This window comes from Odontomachus brunneus, unplaced genomic scaffold, assembly GCF_010583005.1.
Source record: "Odontomachus brunneus isolate Ranch 3 - 2012 unplaced genomic scaffold, Obru_v1 Obru_scaffold_091, whole genome shotgun sequence".
In the NCBI taxonomy this organism is placed as follows: Eukaryota; Metazoa; Arthropoda; class Insecta; order Hymenoptera; family Formicidae; genus Odontomachus; species Odontomachus brunneus.
Window position 1 is genome coordinate 760,806 of NW_022639541.1, and position 14,974 is coordinate 775,779.

General features: G+C 38.1%; 1 protein-coding gene across 1 annotated transcript in view; it reads right to left on the bottom strand.

Annotated features, from left to right (window-relative positions):
• The window catches only part of LOC116848197 (protein ABHD13), a 183,002-nt gene that overhangs the window by 70,458 nt on the left and 97,570 nt on the right, over positions 1-14,974 (bottom strand). The window lies entirely within an intron of this gene.

The following is a 14,974-nucleotide window of genomic DNA, read 5'->3' on the forward strand; positions in this document are numbered from 1 at the left end:
GAGAGAGAGAGAGAGAGAGAGAGAGAGAGAGAGAGAGAGAGAGACTCGTGAACAAACTCTACACGGAGAGAATATTGTAGTAAAAATTACAAAACAACTTTAGTATTTCGGGAATAGACTGACACTATGATGAAAATTATAATAAAGTACAATAAAAGTGACCATAATAATCACAATAAAAGTGAACATAATAAACATTACTATAAATGTAGTGAAAATTATTATGTTTATAGTCATTTTCACTATGTTTTATTACAATGTTCGTAATGGCGTCAGTCTATTTCCCGGACTACTAAAATTGTATTGTAATATTTACTACAATATTTTCTTCATGTAGCACCGAATTGCTATTCTTACGACCGAGAGGTAGCCAAAGAGAACGCGTCCGCCATAACAGAATCGCAATGGACAAACGCGAAACCGACAGACGATTTCAAACGCGTAGTCGAAAATAAGCGATCACTCCACATCCGCCGATAATACCTCGTCAAATTAGTCAGGAAGATGCCAACGATATGGTTGTATGAAACAACAAGAAAACAGTTGCTGTCGTTCAGTCATCGGTTATTCGAGCGCCTATAAGCGCCACGTGTTCAGTCGTACAAAAAAGTTCGGCAAAAGTCTCGATTACTTGAATCGTACATTACAACGTAATGTAACTAATTTCGAACTATTTTGCGTATACAATTTTCAGGAAACGAAGCACAAATTTTTTCCAGTTTTTACTTTTACTATAGTCTTTCTTTCTCACAAGGCGCACGAATATCTGGGAGCGACTGGAACAAGCAAAATAGAAAAGAGAGAAGGAGAGAGAGAGAGAGAGAGAGAGAGAGAGAGAGAGAGAGAGAGAGAGAGAGTGACGATTGTGTTCCAAGAGGCTATAGCCAGTGTATGTACGTTAGCGTCCAGCGGTCTCGCGTCGGGTCGCAGCAGAATCGCGCGAATCGATGAAATCGAAAGTCTTTACCGTGATTGTACTTATACGATCGTGGATAAGTTTTAGTCCGTGTAAGTGAAGTGTAATTTGTAAGTAGAACGAGCCGAGCCGCCGACGCCGACGCCGGCGGCACAAGAAGGGACGAAGTGTTAGGGGCGCGAGACGGAAACCCTCTTGTTCGTGTGCGTAGAATTTTTATGCCCGTTAAAGGCCCGACACATGTAATCCATCCATAAGTAGCTGAATGGTCGACGTGGCTTCTCATGGGCTAGATATTGAGAGATATCCTTCTTTTACTATCGTCTTCTTTTGGTAGAAGACATTGATAGACCGTCATTAGATTACGTATGTAAATTGTATTCTGTCAACACACTGCCCGTTTCTTATCGTTATTTTATCGTTATCAGGGAACGCCGCACAAGGACTAATCGACGAAACAACAGACATTCCACGAACAGATAACGACGACGACGACACGAGGACCAAACGCGAAGAAGAAAGATAAGATATGTAGGCTTGAGTTTCTCGCGAACGCGTACCGGGCGAGTGCAATATTAGAAATTATTACCCCAACGTCGGGGCGAAGATTAATCGCGGTCTTAAATGAAGATTCATCGCGACGATCTCTCTCCCGCGACTGACATCGAGCGCCAGGGAGTCACCGCGCCAACTTTGTATCTGCTACGATACGCAGTCGCTAATTACGAAAGTTTAAATACGTGGAGAGAAAGTATGAGTGAGAAAGAAAGAAAGAGGGAGAGGGAGAGAAAGAAAGAGAGTTTGGGATGTCGCCGCTCCAGGAAAGGGTCTCCTGATATCTAGTCTCGAGTCTCCAGCACCCGAAGAAGAAGAATCAATGTTTTCCATTCGTAGAGCTAGTCAATTACATCTCAGTGTACAAAAAAAAGAAGAAAAGAAATCTTAAGCTAAATGTTTCGTAATGACCCTGTCCTCGATTTGACGCATTTACCCTCGTGTAGACTAGTTATTCTATTAATCTTTCATGGGAGATATTTTGTTTCGGCCGCAGAGTCAGCGAGTTGCCCGCGTTAATGTGTACTTTAAAGAGGGAAATACCCTTCGAGAGTAAAAAACAAGTCTTCTCGTGAATTTTTATTTAACGGTAAGAGACTTTTGTAGTTTTATATATACAATATTATAACTCTAAATTGTTTATAGTATTTTTCTATGTAAAAATATTAATAAACATAGATATGGAGCATTTCCAGAAAAAGGTACAAACATACATGTTACGTTGGTATGTATGATTTTGCAGAAACCAGTAAACCGAAATAGAAAAACGAAATAGATTATTAATCTACAAATGTGTTATCGTTGGTTTTATCGTTGAAAATAAATATGTTATCATTGGTTTTATCGTTGGAAATAGAATAATAAAAATCTTTAATATTTATCAATATTTTACGTGAAAAAATTACTAATAAACAGTTTAGACTTATAATATTATATAAAACTATAAATGTTTCTTACAGTTTTTGTAAAAAAAACTCATAAAAAGACCTGTTTTTTACTCTCGAATGGCATTTCCCCCTTTGAGGGGAAAAAATTCGCAAGTTCATTCTGTCGCCGACACACACACACATTCGTTTCGACTCGCCTGGCCGGGGTCGGACGCGAAAATAAACAACGCCGCAGTGTCAGAGCTGTAAAGCTTAGCGAGGCTTGCATCGTCTAACAAACAAAGCAGTGTGAATAAAAACAGTGTTACATTAATCACACAAATTTTCTTCGACTAAAACAATCAGTAAATCGGTCATCAAAATTGTCGATTATTTTAGTCAGCCAAGACCTTCGACTAATGCCCAACACTGGATAAAAGCAAAGCTAGCTCAGCTTGCTTGGTTAATGCTTGCTTCCGCGCCTGCCGTAAGCTTAAACCGCAATCAATCAGGGACAATCCGGCGGATGCGTCTCGCGTCGCCGTAATTAACGCGCCGCGACGTTACGGTAAATTACCGGCGACCGCGAGAGGCGATGCCCTTTCCGCAATAGAGTTCCATATCACAAAGCGCAATATTTTTCGAAAGACCAAACTTTCGGATAGAAAAAGAAAAGAGTGTGAGAGTGAAAGCGAGAGAAAAAGACAGATGTTCTGATTATTTCTACGTTTAAAATCGAGACAATACACGCGAGCGTATTGCGCGATAATGAAGCATCGAGAATACAAGCGGATAAGTTGCATGAAAAAAATGATCATCATTAGTTTTGTAATAAACAATGAGTGCAACTGCACATATAGAAAAATATATACTGCGTTAAAGTTATTTATTTCAAGTATTTAATAACTTTATATTTCGGAAAATTTATCATAAGCTCATCATAAATATCGAATTTGCTCAAAATATATTCCGAATCCTAGTAAATTTAGCAATTCAATTAAGAATATTAAATTAAAACAAAATCAGTTTGCTTGTCACATAAGGGCGAATCAGAAGTAGAATTAACAAAAGAATAATATTTTTCTGTGTGCAGTGTTATTGGATGAAAAATTTATCTTTTAGCGTCGACGATTTCCCAATTCAAATTGCAGTGTCAGATTGACTTTAACCTGACGTACAACATTATGAAATGAATTTAACTCGAATGCAGTTCGTACGACAAAATTTATATCTTTCAGAGATTTATATCTTTCTTGCATTTCTTCAAACAGTGAATCGCGTATATCTTTTACGAAATCGTGCGACCTCGATTTTGTTAAAACAAAAAAAAAAATTTTTAAATTCGGAAAATGAAAAGGAGAAAATTGTAGAAGAAAAAAACACGACAAAAATGAACTGACTCGCTCGACATTTTCGGTGCTCGATACGTGCGCGTGTAGGTATAAATCCCGGTCTACGACAGGTATAATAAGTCTATAGCCTTTTAAGGTTTTAAGGCCCAAACTATAACTTGATTTTTAGTAAATGGCGTTTCCCGCTGATAGAAGTTATAATAAGTCTTAAAGTTACAGATTACAATATCTGATAATGCGGGAAACGTATTTGATCAGAAACTTATAAAGCTTAGGCTTTCGTACGAAAGAATAAAAGATTTATTACGCCTGTTGTGCCAGGACTAAAGCTTGGGTTCTATTTGGCTCACCATAAACTCGTATTTGCAAATTGTTAACAAAGAGATGTGCGTAGTGAATCATAGTAAACGCCCTAGTTTTGTTAGCGAAATCAGGGTGACCAAGAACCTTAATTTAATACAAATGATCCTCCAGTAGCTGTTGCTTGGCCATAATAACAAGATGTTTCTCTTTTTCTAAGAAAGGAAACTTCTTTCCTTTTTCTAGAAAAAGAACACATGAAAACCCAAGTATTTTGTGTCATATATGTGCAAAAGCGCGGCCATACAGATGTCAAGCGTTATTGTGTTCATTAGCTCTTTCCAAACCATTCTCTTTCAACATCCTGAGTGTTGAAAGTAACGCACGTCCAACGATTCTCACTTCTTTGGTTCTTCAGCGCGATCGACCCCGACCGTTGGTCATCGGCCAACGTGTTTAGTTCAGCCACATTGTAATTAATGTAACAATCATTAATGGGACAGTATTACTATGGCTAGAAAATACAGCATATACATATATGATTCCGATAAAACACGACAGCGCGTTCACGTTCTTCATCACCCGACACCGCTACTAAGAGAAAAAATGGTTGATCCAACTAAAATTATAGTTATTTTTGGCCCCAAATATATTTTTTGGTTGTTCCAACACGAAAATGATGATAGTAACGTGCGTATAAAGCATATAAAATAGTTTTTTTACTATAATTTATAGGAATTATTTCTCTATATGATTATAGTTACAAATACCAAACATCTTTTTTTCAGTGTACAATCCTGTCCTTACTCTCCAACTGCTTACAAAGCGCGATCAATTAGGAGCAATCCAGCGGATACGTTTCACGTCGCCGTAATTAACGCGTCGCGCCGTTACGGTAATTTACCGGCGATTGCGAGAGAATCTCTCCTGTACAGTAGAGCTTCGTATTACAAAGCGCAAACTGAGAGAAAAAAATATCTAAAAAATTTAACAAATTTATCCGATTAATACTAATAACATTTTTAGTTAAATCTAAATTATTTGTTTGAATAAACTAAACAATTGCTTTCGTGAAAAGTTAAAGTTTTAGGAAAATCTATTTTTTCTCACACTTGTACGAAATTTTTTCTCAATGTAAAAATATGTATATTAATGCAAAAGTAAATATGCTGCTTGTAGTACTCATCGAATGAATATTTCTTGTTTCTTAGATATTCTTTCTCTCATCGCAGAAATTTTTCCAGACACTTTTCTCCGCATTCCAGTGGAATCCGTTCTCAAACGTCGCACACGCCGCTCCCTTTCTTGTATCGTTATTAAAATTATCATTAAAGGTCTTACATGAGAAAGTCGGAAGCGAATAACTTTTTCCTGCTTGTCCGTGATTGGCATCGTTGTTTCTGCTTTTGAGCCATCGGGAGATTACAAAAGTGGAAGGGTCAGTCGTAAAAAGAAGAGTAAAACTGTAACCTTCGAGCCGTTGCCGTAGCCGCTTAATTCCCAACGATAATTTACGACCATTCCAAAAGGAACGGTCGACTAATCCTCTGTTTGTTATCTCGCAACTAAGCCGCAGTCTACGATTCTTCTCGTCCACTCCCGCACATCTGGTCACGCGCCCGAGCAGGTACCGTTTGTATGCTCACGTATTCGAACTAAGTGGCAGAACGACTTTTCTCGTGTCGGGAAGTCTTTACTTCTGGCCACCAGATTATTATTACCAGATTAGCCTGCCACTTATTGTTATTTCGCACAACAGCCAGCCGTCCCCAATAACGTGACGCTTATCGACTTTTCACCACGTAAGGGTGCTACAAATTAACGGGAGGTCGCAGCACCTGTTCCACCGATGCAAAAAAAAAAGAGATATGGGTCAGGAGAGCATTTGAGTACCAACTCGTCGGACATAAAATTTACTGAAGCAAATTTTTAATTTTGAACAAATCTGTCTTGATTTTTTTAAATTGAGAAATACACACATATATGAGGAGAAAATTAAGCAATAATAATAGTTAAAGCTCAATTTGGCGATATTAACGTGAGATTTGATTTTAATGAATGAACCAATTAAAGAACGCAGAATTTTTTATTTTTATAGCCAGAATTTGGTTCTAAAAGCCAGAAATTCTGTTTCTTCGAACTAAACGAATTCGTTTATTATAACCAAACTTTATACTGATATAATCAAATTTTTTTCTCCGGTAAATATGTTTGCTTCGAAATTCAGAAAAGTTTTAATTATTATATTATATTTAACTCAAAATTATTTAATTAATTAATATATTATATATAAAAACGTAATATATAAAATATTAATTTAATTATATATATAACAAACATTTTTAAAAACATTCCGCGCTATCTATTTAAATATGACAGATATTCAACTGGAGAGGTGTTTGAACCCGAAAGTTGGGAAAGTGCATTAACGCTTCGCGTTCCACAACAAAACAAGATCCCCATTCCCATGAGTTTCCGGCAGAATCGACGGCGTCGACGGGATCGTGGCCAATGACATTAAATCGACATGTCGAAAATGTTCCTTTCTTTGACCCGGCCGTATGCACAAAAGTTACCTTGCGTAATGAGGGTAACGACAATGCGGGCGGTTTTCTTTGAGCAGATCATTCTCACGGCCGGAGGAACGGTCACCGATAGGCCTGACGCCCCGAATCTATGATACAAATCTGTATTGTTCGTCATTGATGTCGTCGTTTTCTTTACTCTTTTGTCCGCTAGACGCAACAGGTAGTATTGTACGAAGAGGCTCTCGTTTCCTTGGAATTGAAATCGGCGCGCATCTCCCCGAGCTTTCACCCCGGGGGCACCCCGTCACAATTCGACCGCTCCGAATCACGGGTTACAAATTTACTGACGCTCCAAAGGCCGCGACACCTGCTTTCCACACTCCCGAAAATACTCGCCAGGTATCCCCTAAGAGCTCTACCATCTCGAGCGGGATATTTAGAGGAGGAAGAGGAGAGGGGGTGACGTTTATAGTAACTTATAAAGATAAAATTTTTTCGATACATCTCCATCTTTCGTTCCGGTGAACGAGACCACGATTAAGGACGTCGATATCCCTCATGGACGCGCGTGCAACGGATCGCGCGCGATCAGAGACAAAAGGTCGAGAGGAGAATCTCCGGAGCATTGTCGATGATTAGCGCGAGCGCGCCTCTTGATCGGCGGCCGGTCTTTTGTCTGTAAACGACGCGTGACAAATGGATAGTGACCGCCAGGGTCGTCTGCGACGGCAGCCTCCTTCCGCGCGCGCGCGCGCGCGCGATCGAGAGCGTTTTGGTTCTCGTTCGGGAGATGATTAATGAGCGCGCTCTCTGCGTTTCTTAATACGCGGGCGGGCCGAGACGGTCTACCGACTCGTTCTCGATCCGCCGTTTCTCGCGAAAATATATTGCCGCGGAGTTCCTCTCTCGGCATCGGGCGAAATTCTGACGAAGCGACGCAATTTCTATTCTCCCGGATGCACAGGTGCCCGATTATTTCGCAAATCACCCTGTTAAAGTCCTGTTAAAGTCTACATAGGCCGCAACACGCAAGACGCAGTTCGCAATTGCGCACATTCGCAACTCGATCGTACGCGACGAGTTGATCCAACTTCAACTTTCTGCGTTTTCCCTGCGTTTTGCGTATTGCGGCCTATGTATAAGGGGGCCTTTACTCGAGTACCGCGGTCGGTATCGATTAATTTCAATTCGCCAAGTGTTTCAGTCAAAAAAAACTTCCACCGATTAATGCTCGACATTACTCGAGCACTTGAGTCGCGGCCGGGTAAGTAGCATTGAATAGCACTCGAATAACCGGCTATAGAAACTACCTAACTTGACTAATATGGCTATTACGGCTAATATCGAGTGTTATAGCACCCACTTGTTGTCCTTAAATGCGAAAGCATCGACAATCTCCTCGGTGGTATAATCTCTCGTTTACAGCTTGCTAAGCGGTTAAGCGAATTATCGGCGAGATTTACTCGAGGAATACAAGTTAGAACCTACTTGGGTATGTCTGGACTTCTCGCACACTATTCTAACAATGACTGCCGAAATCTGAAACGATTAGAACCGGAATCTAGTGGTCATTGTCTAAAATAATACCTTATTCTTTCTACCCTTCTGCAATGATCGCGCCGACACGTTTCTTTCTGCCTTTCCCTCTTTTTTCTTTCCTTTCCATCGTCTTTCTACCCTATTTCTCTCATCTCCCTCGCGGAGTCACCGTCGAATTTTACGCTTTCCGCTAGATCTCAACTGAAATACCACCGAGATTAGGTGAGTCGCATGTTAAATTGCTCCGCGGTAGGGAAGGAAAAACCCTTCGGCCCTTTGCGGCGTTCTGACAACCCTCGGACCGACATCACGAAAAAAATTGGAAATGTCTGGCAATCATCACTGAACGTAAACAGTTTCCTTTCGCCATAAGAAAAACATTCAATTAAGATAAAATTTGTGTTTTAACGAAAGAAAGTAAGAATGAATGTCAATAAAAAAACCGGTCAGAACGTATCGAGTTCGAAAATTTATAATATAATCGTAATAAAAAATGTTTTAAATAATTCACACTTTAAAGAAAAAAATAAATAAATTTTTGAAAGGAAAATTTCTATATCATTCCTGATTGAATTGCTGATTGAATCGCCGCGAATTATCACTTTCTATGAATTTCCAGTGAAATTTCAAGAAAATCATTGAAACATTATTTTCGACAGTCTCTCAACGAACGTTGATACTTATACATCAACAAAAAGAGAGACATCGTAACGATTCGGATCGCCAACGCGTGCGATCATTTCCAGTCCGGATAAATTCTGATTGGCGGCTGACCATTTAATTGCACCGTTGAGAACGTATCCACATTTCCCCGGAGCTCGGTCCGAAGAAATTAAAAGTGTCCGTCCGCGGGTGAGAGGGTAGGTATGCCGTAATATATTTCTTCTCAGCAGTTACAGTCTTTCGGCACTCTTTTGTGAAACGCATGGGTCGTGGGTCCCATGCGTATAAATATGAGATTTCAGTTTTGAGAAACCGATACTCCCGAAAAAACCACATGCTTTCCGAGAGAAAGAGTGGGAAGGAGGGAGAGAAGAGAAGAGAGAGAGAGAGAGAGAGAGAGAGAGAGAGAGAGAGAGAGAAATATTTCGCCATAACTTAGACGCGTTTATGGTTTTGCTAGAAATCGGTTCGGCAGTCTCGTGGGTTTGCCTGCCGCCGGTTTAAATGCCGCTTAAAGGGACCGCGGTTTACGCGCTTTACGACTTTCTTTAAAAGAAATTCCGTCTGTGACTCGTCGAGAACCGCCCGCGGGGCAAGGGGACTAGGCACGAGTTATAGTTAGTTACCGTGGCGATTTTTTATCGTCGACTCGACACGTGTGAGACGATAACGCGTTCCACGCTGTATCCATCTCATAAGAAATGGAAAATGTACAAGTTGTGAGCTTTACAAACGAACTAATCAATAGATCTTCGGTGTAAGTAGATCTAAATTGTTGTTTTCGAACAACTGTAGCAAAAAAATCTGTCCATGTTCGAAGGTTTTACCCATAAAATTTTGTGATCAGAGAATGAAAAACTATAATATATTCAATCAGCTAATTTGATTAAAATCACTTTTCCTATGTGCTTTGTGTGTGGTCCTTTTTGTCTTTTTCGTTCTGAAACGCTCCGTTCCACTTATCATCACGAACGAACATTCGAGGATCTTGCTGACCGCATCAGCATTCTGTGGTCATGTGGTTGCAACCTGTAGGTTGCCACTTGCAGATAAATACCTTCTTGAAAAGGAAATAAATTACCAAAGTAAAATAAAACCAAGAAATTTGATCCATTCTTCGGGATATTTATTCAAGATCGTTTTGCGTGCGTGGGTGCCGCAATGAAAGACCTACAAAAGCGTCGCTTCATCACAGAGTTACGCGGACAATGACTCTGTTCTACTATTGGCCGGCGGTCGACCCGAATACAAGCTGCTCTAATTATAGCGTTCCGACCATCAATCGGAGGTGACGACACTCTTATACAGGTGACCCGAAGAAGATAAACGAGCAAATCATCTTTCTGCTCATATGAAAAGAAAATACGAATAGTTAGGAAGCCTTGCCTTTTCGGTGTTACCGAAAATCTCGTACAATACGGTGTCATATATAAGCTCGAAGTACTATCGAAGTCATATAGGGTAAACTCGGATATGATGACCATACCGGAAAGATGGCCATAGGCTGTAATTTCTCTAATAATTGCAAAACATTGCGTTTATGTAATCAGTCACAAAGATAATCGATATTTATCGTATGTGCGTACATTTTTCGAAATAGCAAGATTATGAATATTATATTATATTTTTATTTTCGACTACCTGTAAAATTTCTCATGTATCCACTAAAACTTGCTGTAACGTTGAATAAATTACAGTTAAGCTATCGCAATCAACGTTAGATATATAAAGTAGGCATGTAAATTGTAATATAACGTGTATTTTTATTTTAATTTTCACTATTTATTTATAAGTACTATTATAATAGTCTTTTACTCACATTTTGAGTAAGATGGCCCACTATCATTCTAACATTTATAAAACAAAAGTCGTTATATTTCAAAAATTTCTTTCAATATTACAGTAATTAAATCTTATGTGCAATATGTTTTGATTAAAAATTGGATTTAAAATTTAAAGTTTTGTAATAGAGGTTTCTATTTTATATGTATATTACATTTTTCACAAATAATATGTATTAAATATCCTATACTAAAATGAATATGTCAAATTATGTTTTTTTCATTATTTTATAAAATAATAGGTACAGAATCTTGAACATAAAATATGTATGGGTCATCTATTCCTTATGGCCATCTTTAACATTTAGATAAGATGCTCATGTTTTGATATTTTTGTAATAAATAATTTCACCGAAGTATTTTTCTTTTGACTCTACTATCCTGTAGGCTTCAGTGAAGTTAAACGCTATTAAGAAATAACAATAAGAAATGAATTTTTTCGCATTTTAAAAAAGTATGGCCATCTTATCCGAGTTTACCTTACATAGTAGTACATAAGATTGTATTTACTTCCTTTTCTTTCTAACAATTCTACACTTCTTCAAAGCCTGCCAGAATCGGCGAAGTAAACGTTCATGTCAGCGAAAATGAAAAATTTGAAATATCGAACAGAAATTCCTCGTGTATAGAAAAGATTGAAAAAGATGAAAAAGCGTACAAATTTCAAGAAAATGAAGGCTATAATAATATGCGAAAAGGCTTAAAAAGGTTTAGGTACGAGAAACCTATCAATTATCTTAAACCGGTCACAGTTACATTCCTCAAAATTTTTTTTTCACGTTTAGCTTCACGTTAACGCCTATGATGAAGCCTATCATCAAGAGGATAATCATTATATTTACATCACGTAAGCCTGATCTACAATATGCTCTTTGCGTTCTGTTTTTTGTCTTCTGTCTTTTTCTGGCTTAAAGCTTAAGGTTTGAGTCAGAAAGAGATAAAGAGAAAGAAGCAGGAAGCAAATAACACATTATAGATCAAGTTTAAAGCCTGATCTACAATATGCTCTTTGCGTTCTGTTTCTTGTCTCCTATCTTTCTCTGACTTAAAGTTTCAGATTTGAGTCAGAAAGAGATAAAAAGAAAGAAGCAGGAAGCAAAGAGCATATTATAGATCAGGCTTTAGACTTAGGGTGCGTTCGGGGAGCTCGCAATTGGCGCTATTCAGCGTCATTCGATCCTTGTTGTATATCTATGGAGCGATAAAGATAGAAGAACCGGATAGCGTGTTTCCCGAATGCACCCGTTATCTTCCAAATGCACAGCATATGCCGTGACACGTGTTTCGACGAGATAATTCTGACTTGAACTCGAGGGATTCTTTTCGCGTGGCCGTACACGTAGTCATACACGCGTTTCCCCTTATCGCCAAGGTAAACAATCGCCAATGATTGATGATATTTTAATTGCCCTCCCCCGTGCAGAGCTGGACTTCTCAAAATGATGGAATCCTCAGATCGCTCTAGTCCACGGAAACGTAACAGCGCGTCGGAGAAAAGGGTAACAGCCGCGCATTGGCGTGCGTGCGTGTGACCCGAGTTTGGAGGGTGGGGGAGGAATAAAGAGGGCAACGCTACGGGCGACCGTCGTCGGCCATCGGGTGTAATTACGCGAAGGGCACCGCGAGCACGATGCGCGCGATGGCATTCGCGTCTTTAAACGAAGCGACATTGGCTACGCAGGACCGCTAATTAAACCCAAAAGCCTCATCCGCTAATTAAATCCAAACGATTAAGCTTGTGCCCCTCCTCCTCCCCTCCGCCGTCGCCGAGTTGCCCTCTTTGCCGATAATTATTACCTACCGGGGCACGGCCGCCCTTCGAATCTTGGGCGGTCAAAACGCGAGGCAACGATTTCGCCCGCGGCCCGCATCGCTGTTTAAACTCGATACCGGAGCGCAAAATTCGTTATTCTCTCGCAAGGGAGGGAGAAGACGAGAGGGAAAGAGAGAGTCCGCGCGCGGACTTCGTTATTCCTCGATAGCGCGAATTCTAATTTTCTTACGAGTGTCAGTCAGAAAACGAGACGAGAAGATTTTGTTTTTTAACTCATTAACACTCAAATATGCTGAAATTTTACGTTAATTTGAGCGATTTATTTTACTACGGAAATAAGGTCTGTTGTTTATAAAGAGTATCATTCCTACCAATTTCGATGCCATTCTATCGAATAGCGTTGAGGAAATTTTTTAAAATCATAATTTATAAAATTTTTGAAATTTATGAAATTTTTTGAAATTTATGAAATTTTTTAAAATCATAATTTATAAAATTTTTGCAAAGTAAAATTAAAAAACGCATGTTTTTAAAGCTAATTTTTTCTTCTTCCGCTATTTTCTCCATAAAAATGTTAGTATCGCTCGAGAAAGTATCTAAAACGTGTTCCCAACACGTTTTTACGGAAAAAATAGCAGAAGAAGAAAAAATTAGCCCTAAAATCATATGTCTTTTTATTTTATTTTGTAAAAATTTTGCATAAATTGCAATTTTTTTTAATTTTCTCAATGTTATTCGATAGAGCGACATCGATTGGTAGGAATGGTACTCTTTATAAACAATAAACCTCATTTCCGTAGTAAAATAAATGGCTCAGCGTAAAATTTCAGTACATTTGGACGTTAATGGGTTAATAACTACTTCAAGTACCTCAGATTCTCAATCGCGAGAAAATATTGTCGCGAGTAAAATTTTGATTAGATTATTTATCTGATTAGGGAAATTTTTACAATATTGTAACGTCTACATATGTGCCTATACATGTTGGTATTTAATATGCCATTTTCGAAAAAAGAAGAAAAAATAATATTATCCCACCCGTCTCTCGTTATTATTATTTACCGAATTATTTGCGTTGCACAAAATACTACCTCGGTCAGACGGCAAGCCTACAGAAACATCTGTTTTGTCGAGAACCTAAACTTTAACCTAAACTAGATTTTAGCCTAACTCTATCCTATTCATTAATTTTGCCAGACTTTACATCGTACAGAGCGGTCAGTAGCTGCTTCCTAACCTATTGATATATTCGTTGAGCCTTCAAAAAATACAAGAAAAATGGATTATAGATGAAAGGAACACAAAAGACCCTTTTTTTTTCTTCTTTAAAACTAATGTTAGGATTCATAATAAATTGAATATGATGAAAAAGGCGCATGCGCATGTGCACGGTCCCCCACCTTTAACGAAAGAATTCAGTTTCTGCTTCCGCAGAAGTTTTTAGTCTGTAAAAATAAAAGCACTAAGAGACAGCACTAAGAGACAAGTCGGATCAACGATTATACATCGACAGAAATCGACAGAAACCCAAAAGAGTTTTTATTGCAATAAAATACTAATAATTAACACCAAAGAAGATTTAGAGGTAACAATTTTATGCAATAATCGAATATATCGTATCATAAATACAGCAATTGGTGAAAAACTCTGTGATTTTTTAAATGTGATAAATAAGGTACGTATATCTTTGTAATATATATATTTTTTTTCTTCTCATCAAAACCGTGTTAGACATCGAGAAAAAAGAGATCAAAAGAGCGAAAGAAAAAGATAGATAAGATAACGGTTCCAATTATGTCACGGTCAGTCTTTAAATTTACGAAATTGTTGGTAGATTGCGTGGACATTGTTAATGTAAAGGGTATCGCATAACTCGTTATAGGAATACGAAATATTTGCCAATATAATTGAGATTTTCGCATAAATGTTTCTAGTTACTTCTTCTACTTGGAATCTCAATTAATTTAAAGTTTAATAATATTACTTCAAGACTATGATGTTTGTTGTTTTATATAATTACTAACAGTTTAATATTCAATCGACAAATTTACGTAAATAAATGGAAGTCATTCTAATTTTCAATAACCCATAACTAGAACCGTTACTACCTTAGACAGAGAAAGAAAAAGTATGCATTGTTTTAAAGATCCCACGTTTGAAAATCCAAAAACATACAAACGTTTTGACATTCAAAAGAGCTCGTCCACTGAATCGAAGATCGAATTTGTGAAAAATCCAAACATATTTAAGGAGAAATTTCCGGGAAATTTGGATTGTCACTTGATCGACTTCCTTCACAATTCAACAATTGTTTCATTATAATTTCGTCAATAAGTTGCCGCATCATAAGTTGTTCTTCAACGCTTGCTGATTAACTCTATATACGCCAACTTCCACCACGTATGTTTATAGAACATAGCTTTATCTGTTTCATTTATTTAACGGAAATGCCTCCCTTTTTGCATGTAAAAGAAAACGCGTTGTAAAAATACTTGAATGTGAATAAGTATAATATACAGGTTCAAAAAGTCCCGGACCGGTGAAATATCTCGAAAACTAAGCATTTTAGAAAAAAATGTTTCAGATAAAAGTTGTGGCGTTTAAAAAGATGTATTTACTGATCACATCAGTTTGACCTTG